The 13,043-nt window shown below is 33.9% G+C and overlaps 1 protein-coding gene across 2 annotated transcripts in view; it reads right to left on the bottom strand.

Moving 5' to 3' along the window:
• LOC102680953 (neurogenic protein mastermind-like) overlaps positions 1-13,043 on the bottom strand; it is a 223,730-nt gene that overhangs the window by 74,312 nt on the left and 136,375 nt on the right. The gene's annotated exons all lie outside the window — the stretch shown is intronic.

Here is a 13,043-nt window from a genome sequence, read left to right as displayed (position 1 = left end):
GAGGGAAGGAAATTTTTTTTTGTTTCTCTTTGGATCGCTGAACTAATTTTTCGAATTTCTTAGTTAGCTCGAAATGATTTCAGGCACGAATCGAAGTATTTTATATTCTAATATTTTGCGTATCTTTCCAACTCCTCTTCACGAAAAAGAGAGAACGATCGTTGGATTCGTTTCTTGTCCCGTCAGAAGGGAGGAGGGAAGGAGATTTTTTTTTACTTCTCTTTGGATCTTTGGCCGAGTCGATCGCTGAACTAATTTTTCGAATTTCTTAGCTTCGAAATGATTTCACCAGACTTTTGCTATGAATGGATTTGTGGGTTACTTTAAGATGAAGAACTCTAAATTAACTCGTGTGAAATTCTTTTTTTAGATATTCTAAGAAATTCAAAAAAATTTTCTAAATATATAATATAAAAAACAACATCACATTTGGAATCAAGAATTTTTCCTCTGCTAGAAGTGATCACACTGAAGAATGATGTTCTTCTGATAAAATTTGACAAATAATTCCAGATATTACGAAGGAAGTCTCCCTACATATCTCATGAATTTCTCTTTTCAAACGATTCCAAAGCGCGCGAATGAATCGTGGATTTAAAATAAAATAAATTCATTCACCGAACGAACGAGAATCGAACGAGGAGGGACAGGAAAGCAATCTGGATCCTGGAACCAGGATTTTCTGTAACACGCGAGTTACATGGGGAAGGAGTGAGGGAGAAAGGGGGTGGAAAAAGTTTTTCCAGGGTGCGGCACACGATAGCGCATTTGTCACGATTTAAATCGGGGGATAACCCGCGTTTCGTTTCAAAATCGATAATAGGTATTATCCCTCTAATGGGGATACACGCTCCTTCCAGTTTCCACGGACTCCTCTTTCTCTCTTTCTCTCTCTCTCTTCGTCTTTGCCTCTTTTGCTAGGACGGATCCACGTCTCTGCAACGAGATATCGCGTTGAATTCGCAGGTAGGAAATGGTTTCTCATGATGAATCGAAGATTGATCTTTCTTTTTCTTTGATGGGTGTTTGTTTGTTTCTTTTTTTTTTTTTTGGTTATTGCGACGTAGTTCGATTAAAAACTCTGACGAAAGTTTTTGAAGGAAAATTTTTATTTTGATTCGAATTTCGTGGAAATTCGTAGAAATATTGTTTCATCTTTTTTTCTGTCGTTCCATTTTGATATCAAAGTGAAGAAGTATGTATGGCATTGATTTGAATCGAGAAAGATACAATAAGAAAATATTGATACGTTTTTACTTTCAAAACATCGATTTTTAAAAATTAGAATAAGTATAAAGTTGATATAGCTCTTCATCTAAGCTCAATTACTTGTAATGACTGATATTTTTATATTTTGCTTTGACTTCTAAAATCGACTCTTCCGTGTATATTCAAGTAAAATATCTATTTCAATCAGATACCTCCAATTTGAATCAAAAAATCACTTTCCTTCAATCTTTCTCAAAATTTCTAAAAACTCAACAAAAAGATAGCCATTTTGGTATCGAAGCGGATTCCACGATGTATAATCTTATTAAGTACAATATCCATTTCAATCAAACTCTTTCAACTTGAATCCTTTCTCCCAAAATAACTGCGAATTCTCGAAAGACTTAAAAAAGAGGTAGCCATTTTGGTATCAAAATGATTAGACGTATATATCAATTTTTATACTTTGCTTTGATTTTTACAGTCGACTCTTTAAACCATTGTCTCATACATTCCTCGAATAACTGCGAATTCTCGAATTAAGACTCAAAAAAAAGGTAACTATTTTAGTATCAGAATGAATTCGAGATATATATCAATTTTTATACTTTGATTTCTACAATCGACTCTTTAAACCATTATCTCATATATTCCTCGAATAACTGAGAATTCTAGAATTAAGACTCAAAAAATAGGTAGCCATTTTGATATCAAAATGAATTCGACGTATATACTTTGCATTAATTTCTAAAATTAAAACTATATATCTCATATAATAGCTCACAAAATAGCTGTCAATTCTCGAATTAAAACTCAAAAAAGAGGTAGCCATTTTGGTATCAAAATGAATTCGACATATATCAATTTTTATACTTTGATTTTTAAAATCGATGTTGTTTACACCATATTTCTCATATATTTCTTACAAAATTACTACGAATTCTCGAATTAAGATAGAAAGTCAAAAAAGGGATAGCCATTTTGGTATCAAAATGAATTCGACATATATATCAATTTTTATATTTTGATTTCTTACAAAATAACTGCGAATTCTCGAATTAAAACTCAAAAAAGAGGTAAAAACGACTCTTCAAATCATTCATTTCATATATTTCTCACAAAATAACTGCCAATTCTCGAATTAAGACTCCCTTCAAACTCAAAAAATCAAAAAAAAAAAAAAAAATCGATTTCCCTTAACCGATTATTTAATTCTCGATAAATACTCAAAATAGATAGAGATAGCCTGATATTTTGTTATCGAGGCGCGTTGCGATATAAATCTGGACGTAACACGGTCCTTTCCCGGCCGTGGCCCCAAGCGGCTCATGGCGGCCCGCGAGGAAATTGCGGAGAAAGCGCGCGGTAATGCAGACATTTCCGTCGCGCAGCGGAACCGGAACGCCCGTATTTTTCGCCCGGGAAAAACGAGAAAGCCCCGGCTCGCGCGCACGAACCTGTAATAGACGCGAGGGACGGGGGAGCAGCAGCAGCAGCAGTTTCGCCGCCTTCAACGGGACCAATTTCACGAGGCGAAAAGTGCACGGATAACGCGAGGGATCCCGGCGTCGATATTCGTCGCTGCTGTTCGTGGTTGGAGGATTTTAAATATTCTTTTCCTCCTTCTTCTTCTTCTTCTTCTTGTTTGCCTTCTATTATTTGGTTTTCGTTCGTTCTATGTTATAATTGTGTACTCTGCAGGATTTGGTTTACTTATTGCAAATGCTCGTTGCGAATGTTGACATTTTTTTTTTTGAATAGCGTCATAAATTTCAGATCGAATTAAAAATTACTTTATGTAATTTATATAATTTATATAATTTTGTACTTTATGTACTTAAATGTAATGATTGATAGATTAGATTAGAAGATTAATGTAGGAAAAAATATTTTAATTTATATTTCTTGGATAATTTGTTGGACGCATCGTCGAAGAAAGAAATTTCTTTTTTCTTTTTTTTTTTTTTTTGTTCCCCCCCTCCAAGTCTCTTCGAGCAATTCTTACGAGACTTTCCAACCGTCACAAATCATTTCGATACACGGAAGAGGTTGGCGGGAAACGGGCAACGGTAGATGGATTAGAAAAATCTAAGAGTCCATTATCGGTCTCCTTATATTAGATACACTCGGTCCATAAGTTCTCGGAAACGGGAAATGGAAGTTTCAACCGTCGCTTCGAACTTCCACGAAAGCGATTCTTTAAGCCGCGCACAAAGAATTCGTAGAATCTTTCTTCGATCGATCTTTCCGCGTCCTACCTCTTCCTCGAAACTTACCTCCACTGTTTCTAATTAACTCGCGCGCGTTTATAATGAGGCGCGTGTCCTCCTCGAATTCAACAACAAACTTTACCCCGATTATTCCTCCGCGTGTAATTCACCAATTATAATTAATTTTTTTGAAAAAAAAAAAAAAAAAAAATACAAATTCACCTCGATGAAAGAAAAGTGAAGAGACCAATCGTTGAATACGGTTTCACCGTTTAAAAAGAAAATAATAATAATAATAATAATAAATAATTTCACGAGAAAGTATATCCTCGTATCAGAAATCAGGGCCGAACAATACACGGACAACAATATATAATTTATAAAGCTTCGAACAACAACAATATATATATTCGTCCCATATTCGTAAAACTTGTTGAAATTGCTCGCTTTCCTCGCATTCGTCCGAGAAAAATACCCGGTTAATGATAATCTCGATACGCTACCGTAAGAAGGGACACACTTTCGACGCGAGAAAGTAAAAAAAAAAAAAAAAAAAAAATAGAGTCGAAGGATGCACCGATTTTCCCCTTTACCTCGAGAAGGAAACACAATCGAGACACCGATATCCCGCGAAACGACCACGTTGGTTATTAAAGCGGACGTAAATCTTGGCGGACTTTCATTCCTTTCATACCGTTCCGTTTCATCAACCTGTGTCCCTCCACTCGCCATTTTCGCGTTTCTCCCTGTGCGTCCACGCGTCACTCTTCGAAACCTGTCTCTCTCTTTTTCTCTCTTTCTCTATACTCTTCATTAGACCTCGAAGAATTTTCACGATTGATTTTTTCTTTTTATATATTTTATTTAAATTGGATGTAATAATTTTGGATGCCTTTTTTTTATATTTTATTTTATTTAAATCGGGCGTAACAAGATGTGACGTTTCGAATTAATTATTATTATTATTATTTATTAATTATTAATTATTATTATTATTAATATGTGGACAGAATCTTTTGGATGTCTTTTTTTTATATTTTATTTTATTTAAATCGGGCATAAGATGTGAAGTTTAGAATTAATTATTATTATTATTAATATGTGAATAGAATCTTTTGGATGTCTTTTTTTTATATTTTATTTTATTTAAATCAGGCGTAACAAGATGTAAGGTTTAGAATTATTATTATTATTATTTGGACGGAATCTTTTGGATGCCTTTTTTTATATTTTATTTTATTTAAATCGGGCGTAACAAGAAGTGACGTTTCGAATTAATTATTATTATTATTATTATCATTATTTGGACGCAATCTGTGTACTTTTTTTTATAATACATTTTAGAAGGAATGTGGAAAAAATATCTATGTCGCTAATATCCAATGTCAATGAAAATTTTCGTATCTTCTTCGATTCTCATGAAAAGAAAAAATACGATTCGCTCTATAGCTTCAGAAACTGGGAAATCGGTAAACGATTGTATCCTCGGCAAGTTTACTGAAATTGAGGGCCGTGTTATGCCACTTCGACTGGAAGTAACAGTTTACTGTCAGTTTGTGCACAAAACAGTAACTTGTAACGTGTAATCGATTATATATTATTCGAGATTATTGAATCATTTCCAAAAAAAAAAAAAAAAAAAAAAAAAAAAAAAAAAGAAAAAGAAAAAATTGCTTCGGTCGAAAGTTTATGAGAAAGATTGTCAAAGTTGAATTCGTTCGTTTCGGCGTTAAGAAAAGATTATTTCGTAAAGATAAAATAGTTTTAAAGGATGATAAATGAAAAATAGAAAAAAAAAAAAAAAAAAAAAAAGAAAAAGAAAAAATTGCTTCGGTCGAAAGTTTATGAGAAAGATTGTCAAAGTTGAATTCGTTCGTTTCGGCGTTAAGAAAAGATTATTTCGTAAAGATAAAATAGTTTTAAAGGATGATAAATGAAAAATAGAAAAAAAAAAAAAAAAAAAAAAAACTTTACGCCAATGTACGTGAAATTTATTATTATTAACTCTTTCTCTCGACCGGTTATATTTTTACTTCTCTTTTATTTTACCTTTATTACACACGTTTTCACATTTTTCTTCCTTCGATTGGATATTTATACACATCGATAATTTAACGACCGATATTAAAAAACAATTAATTGATTAAAATCGAAGAAGAAAATCGATTTTCTTCGAGACTTATCGTCGAACTTTATTAAACTTTACTCGTTCGAGAAAATGAAACCCCCTAAAAATCCCCTTTCGCGGATCCTCCAATGCGATGAGACAACATCGCGATTTATATTTTCCACCCGATTGTATCTCCCTTGATTGTCGACAATAATCCGATAATAATAGAAGAAACCGTTCGAAATCGAGCAATCTGTTGAATCTCTCGAGCAACGTGTTACGCCGAGTGAACGAAAAGATAAGAAGCGTGTCAGAGCGAGTAACCTTGAGGAGTGTGCGCGCGCGCGTGATCGAGTTCCCTCCTGCGTGGGAGGATACACCACGTCTATTGAGCGTTACACGTTTCGTTAACGACGCCAGCACTTCGTTGGCGAAACTGTTAACACGACCTAAATATCACTCGACCCAATGCCCGTCTCTTCGCAAGTACTTCGATCGTCAAAATACGATCGAGATTTTTTCCTTTTTCTTTCTTTCTTTCTTTCCTTTTTTTTTTTCTTTCGAAAGCGAAAATGAAATTATGCGTATCTCGTATCTTTTTACGTTACGTTATCGGTGTTATTATCGAGATGAAAATAATATTCGAAGATACGTATTTTTTTTTGGACATAATAATTATTATAAATCGTTAACGAATATACGTGGGATAATTTTAAAGCGAATATACGTACACACGAAATACTTTTAAAATTTGTTTACAACAACGTTTGGAACGAAGAATATCTTTTTGAAATATTTCCACGTGAATAGAATTTTAGGAGAAAATTAGTGGAAACTAGTGCTGGAGTTCTAGTGTTTCTAGAGGCTGAGAGAGTAGACTATTATTATTGGAGCATTAACTCGTTCCCGGTGAGGAGCGTGTCTGTGACTACAGAGAGAATGCGATGAATCTAGTTATCTGCCATGACGGAACGATTTTGAGAATCGCTGTCGTTGTTGTTGTTTCTGTGCATATATTTGGTATCGAAAAAACAATTTATACATATATATATATATATATATTTTTTCTCGTGAATCGTATCGCCATTCAAACTGGCAACAATTATGGTATTGAATTAGACGAAATTATGTATATTGACGGTAACTATACGTGACGTCACAGACGTGAATAAAGCAAGCGTTTCATCGACCATCATCATCATCGTTCACAATAGAAACGAAGCTAAAAGTGGTTAACTGTGCACTTTCTAGTCTTTATAGGGAAGGTTATCTATCCTTATGGGGAAACAAATTGCAACAAACAATTCCTCCTCCTCTAGAAAGTTTTACTTGATTATCCCTAGGAACGAAAGTTGGGGAATTATTACGAATCTTAACCTGAATATCGTATATTTTCAATCAGGATACAAGTAAAATCCTTTCTTTTCCAAGGAGAATCGGTATCGAAAGGGTGTGTCGAAGCACAAAGGAAATCAAATTTCAAGAAGGAGAAACACTTGTTCACAGTTCAATTTCCCTCCCCGATATTAACGTAACTCTTCTTGTTTATTCACCAAACTCGACATCTCTAACGTTTATACATATTCAGACTGGAAATCGGCTACTCCCCGGCCGAGGAACGTGACACGTGGGGATCGTAATCTTCTTAACCGATGATCGCCTCTCGTGCAAGGACGAGACGCGTTTCCGTTATCCTTGTTATCGCCATAATCCACCCTGACAATTTATTCGATGCTCCATATTGGATATCTCACTATCCAATTTTCTCGAATTGTCTCGAATTGTCGCGAGTTTTTATTATTTTATCCGACAGTGATGACGTAACAATAATTGCAACTTAATAACTTAGAAATGATTGAGTAATCTTTTAATATTTTTTCCATATAAAATATATATAATTAGAAATTTATTCGATGCTCCATTTTTCGATATCCAATTTTCTCGAATTTTTATTATTTTATTCAGTGATTACGTGACAATAATTCGAAAATGTTATCGGACGATATCAACTTAATAACTTAGAAGCGACTAAGTAACCTCTTAATATTTCTTCCATATAAAATATATATAATTGGAAATTTATTCGATGCTCTATACCTCACTATCCAATTTTTTTTAATTTTTATTATTTTATCCAACAGTGATGACGTAATAATAATTCGAAAATGATATTCATTTGCAACTTAATAACTTAGAAATGACTGAGTAATTTTTAATATTTCTTCTATATAAAATATATATAATTAGAAATTTATTCGATGCTCCATATCCAATTTTCTCAAATTTTTATTATTTTATTCAGTGATCACGTGACAATAATTCGAAAATGATATCCACTCGCAACTTAATAACTTAGAAATGACTGAGTAATTTTTAATATTTCTTCTATATAAAATATATATAATTAGAAATTTATTCGATATTCCATATCCAATTTTCTCGAATTTTTATTTTGTTCAATGTAATAATAATTCGAAAATGATATTCACTTGCAACTTAATAACTTAGAAATGACTGAGTAATTTTTAATATTTCTTCTATATAAAATATATATAATTAGAAATTTATTCGATATTCCATATCCAATTTTCTCGAATTTTTATTTTGTCCAATAATTTGTGACAATAATTCGAAAATGATATCAGACGATATCATCTTAATAACTTAGAAGCCAGTGAGTAATTTTTAATATTTTTTCCATATAAAATATATATAATTAGAAATTTATTCGATTATCTCACTATCCAATTTTCTCGAATTTTTATTATTTTATTCAGTGATCACGTGACAATAATTCGAAAAAGATATCGATATCCACTTGCAATTTAACTTAGAATAACTTTTTAATATTTCTTTCATATAAAATATATATATAATTAGAATTGAAACAATCATCATTGTACTTCATTTGTTGCAATTAATGGATTTTGGAATTAATGGATTTTCTAAGGCGATGGAATTGCAGGCAGATCCCTCGTTTAACGAGTTTCTAAAATTTCAACCAATACACGTTTCAGAGGAGAGGGATTTAAATTGGAAAAGCGTATATAACGACGAATTCTCTTCGTTATATTTCAAAGGGTAAACAGTAAATAATAAACAGCGGCAGGAGTATGAAGTGCATCTCATGTGGTTGCACGTGTCGTGATGCCACGCTATTTGCGGCCCGGATATTTATAAGCCGTTCTAATTCGGTCGCAGACGTATAAATATCAATTTAGCATGCGGTCGGTGTATGCGATTACGTTACAATTAACCGTTAAAACGCTTTTAACCAAATCGATCGATTTACGTTTAATTTGTTTTCATCGGGTTCAAAATCGTTCTCTCGTTCGATCATCATTTGCGCTTTGTTGTCAATGCGTCATTGGATAGACTTTCGTGCAAGATGACCATTATTTATCGGGATACGTTTCACTCGAGAAGGAATTATAAAATTATCTTTCTTGTGAAATTTTTCCCTTTTTCCTTCAATTATTATATACCTTTTGTATGAATTTTGAACGAAATTTAAATTTTGAAAAATAATTGCTAGAGGAAATTTAAATTTTTTGAAAATTTCTAAAAACTTGAAATTAAGATAAATATGTAATAACAGAGTTAATTTTATTTCTTTCAGCATATGTAACAAAAACTCGAATGTTATAAGAAATATTATAAGAAATAAATATCTGATCTTTTAAATACAAATTCAAGTATATGTCTTAAATTTTGGAAAATAATTGCGAGAGGAAATTTAAATTTTTTGAAAATTTCTAGAAACTTGAAATTAAGGTGAATATGTAATAACAGAGTTAATTTTATTTCTTTCAGCATATGTAACAAAAACTCGAATGTTATAAGAAATATTTAGAAATAAATATCTTTTAAATACAAATTCAAGTATATGTCTTAAATTTTGGAAAATAATTGCGAGAGAAAATTTAAATTTTTTGAAAATTTTTAGAAACTTGAAATTAAGATAAATATGTAATGAGTTAATTTTACGAACGATTTTATTTCTCAGCACATGTAACGAAAACTTGAGTGTTATAAGAAATATTTAGAAACAAATATCTGACCCATAAAACGATATAATAAGTGGAATTTTCCCGGAGAAATAACGGTCATCAACAAGATATTCAGTTGGCGGGGCAACGTTTAACAAAATAAATTTCCAATACGTAAGGAAGAGAACAACAAAATTCACGCGTGTATTCGTTATTCACACGGTGTTATTCAAATTCAACATAGCGTTGCATCAACCGTCGATAAACAGTTGTTACATTCCAAACGGAACACCATCGTGGATTGAAATAGCGGCAACTACACGAAATAATAAAAATACCCGGACCAACAGAATGTTACAGAATGCGTTTCAATCAATTTTTATCATCTGTGTATCACGGGGGATCGGATTTATCGACTACTTTTTTTTTCTTTTTTTTTTTTTTTTTTTACACGTTTACACCAATCGTGAAATGACGAGGCGGTGATTTCGCAAAATTTCGATATCGCATCCTCCAAAATAATAAATAATGATTAAAGTAATTCGTGACGCAAACGGTTTTCGATGCTTTTCGATCCCAGAAAATTATCACAGAATCGTTAACGACGTTCGACGATTTAAGGATCAACCGCAACGAATAATTTCGAAATCGAAAAAAATCACAATTCTCATATGAAACAATTAATAATCTTTCTTTCTCTGGCTGATCAACAAATAAAATCATCATTACGAACTCGATCGTATCCCGATCGATCGCCGATTCCACGAAAATTGTCAACGAATTCTAGAAAATCGAATTACGCTAATAAACGATCGCCGATATTTCTAATCGATAAAACAAATATTTCTATTCTCAGACGAGAGTATATCATCTTGAGAATATCTCTTGGATCTCTTCCATTCCGATAATTAACCCTTTCGCGATATTCCATCACGTTGCTCCTTCAACCGATCACACAGACCGATTCCTCCGAGCATATTAAAATCTTCTCTCGAATTTTTCCAATTTTTAAAAAAATTTTCCTTTCGAAAAAAATTACAAAAAAATCACTCCACGAGTTCTACTAACTTTATTATAAGTTATCCACGATTTTTCTCTCGGGGGGAGGGAGAAACAAGAACGGTTGTTGAACAAAGGACGTCGAGAGACGGTTGTTTCGTTGATCCGGCAGGAAGAGGCGAACTAGGTGCATCGACTATCCGTGTAAGTTTATTATCAGTGCCTAGTAATATCGTGTCAAGCCACGAGTGTACGAAGGCGTACTGTAATTGCGGTTAGAAGCGGTGCGGTTAATAGGGTGTGGCAGCCCCTGCTTCCCAACTTATTACGCCCCTATATTATTGATACAACTCCATTACGAAAGTCCTTGGAGAGTTGGCGGATAGGACACGTCGTCGTGTCGGGGTCGGTTGCGTTTTAGAGACGACTTTTCCACGAAAAACTTTTTTTCGCGAAAATCCATTTTCGAGTCTTTCCTTCAACGTAGGTTTCGTTTTCTTCTCTATTTTTTTAATTATCTTTAGGAAATTCAATTTTCAATATAATTCTCCTATTATCCAAAGATGAATTATCGACATTAATTACGCGCGTAATTTTAAAAGTAAAAATAATTAATAATTCATCGAATAAGATTCCCAAGCAATAAAGCTACGCGTTTACCGATTCGAGAGTCATTTCAAAAGTCATCATTTCCTTTTTACGAAATTCCAACGTCCGCCATAAATTCACACTTTCTACTCGAATCGTCTCGAGTCAACGACCTCTTTACGGATGACTTTTAAAAAATCGTGCCTCCTCTCTACAAAAATGGATCAAACCGCTCCAATTTTTCGAATTTTTCCCCAGGCTTGGAAAGAAATCTTCTGGATTCTGGACGGAGCCAATCAACGATCCCAGCCGTCCCGCGAAGGGATGGGAGGAAGGGATGACGATGCCAAGTCTCGTCGAATTGGCAGAAACCGCGTCTTCTTCTTCCTCACGAAACTGGGCCTCCAACTTTTTGACCCAATTCCTTTTTTCCCTCCCCTCTCGACGATGTACAAAAACTTTTCTTGAAACGATTGGATCATTCTCGTCGAACGTTTCGATGATCCCTTGTATCTTGTCTACAACTCTGTTTCTATCCCCATCCCTTAGAAATAAAGGACAACATCCTTTAACATTAACTCCTCTCTCTTTCGTTTTACCAGAAGATTGAATTAAAATTGAAAATCGTTTTATCGATCGAAAATTCTCGTTACGGAGGATCCACGGAGGCTTCTCCTCGAGATAAGAATTCAGAGTGAATTGTGAGTGAGGAGATCGAAACGGAGAAACGCAGAAGCGGACAGGCTTCGAAACGTTCGCGTTTTCAACAAAGGCCAACGTACAAGCAAATCCATATTTAGACTGGGATATCGGTCCGGTTACTTTTAGACCGGGTGGATGGTGGTGTTTTGGCGTGGGCGTGCACGGTTACCCATCGAAAATCCCGATTTGTCCGGTAGTGATGCGCTCATTGTGCCAAAGGAAGGGGGAGGGAAGGAGGAGGAAAAGGATCGTTTGTTCCTTCGCTCGATTGGTCAATAAAAAGTCGTATCGTTTTCTTGGACGGTCACCAGAATCGGTAAATAAGAAGTGACGGGGGAAACATCGTATCGTCTCGTCTCGTTGGTTTTCTTCTTCTTCTTCTTCTTCTTCTTCTTCTTCTTCTGCCTCGAAATATCGTGCCACAATTTTAGAATTTAATTTGGAAACTTTTCCTTCAGCATCAAGTGAAATTCGTACGAGTTAAATATATTCGGAGTGACCAAGGAATTTTTCTTTTTTTATTTTTATTTTTTTTTTTAATAGGAAAGAAAATCGTTCCCTTGAAACTTTTCAAATTTGATGACTCTCGACGAGGAGATAAATTTACGATTCGATATCTAATCACGAATCAAGATTTTCTTATCATTGCATTAAAGTACACTTTTTAGATAATCTCGCGAGAGTTAGAGAGACTACTTGAGAGGTTAATCTTTGCACAAGCTTCTTCCAATAATATTCTTCCCAAATTCTAAATAATACAGAAATAATACTCTCGTCATTACTACACTTCCCATCTTCCTATATTCCTGTATATACAGATTTCATTGTGAATTCTAAATTCTGATCGTTTCGAAACCTAAAACTTATTTCTTTTGGAGAGGAAAAAAAAAAAAAAAAATTAAACAAAAGACGAAAAGAAAAAAAAATTTATAGCGCGAAACAATATCAGATTCTTCAAAAACTGGATATATTTCTTATTCATGCGGGATAAGAAACGATTAATTTTCTCTCTCTCTCTCTCTCTCTCTCTCTCTCTTCCCTTTTCCATCGACGCCCAAAGATCGATTTCGTGCAACACCGTTTGATTATATCGCGCGTCAACTATTACGGTGCACGATAGATCCGCGTGTCACGATACAAAGCACAAGCACGGCCATAGACTTTCGTCGCTTGATATGCAGATTCCAGTAATTACAATAACAAATCGCGCGCAGGCAGACATAATGGAATCACGTG

This window comes from Apis dorsata, unplaced genomic scaffold, assembly GCF_000469605.1.
Source record: "Apis dorsata unplaced genomic scaffold, Apis dorsata 1.3 scaffold_502, whole genome shotgun sequence".
NCBI lineage: Eukaryota > Metazoa > Arthropoda > Insecta > Hymenoptera > Apidae > Apis > Apis dorsata.
This window is presented reverse-complemented; position numbering and strand designations above follow the sequence as displayed.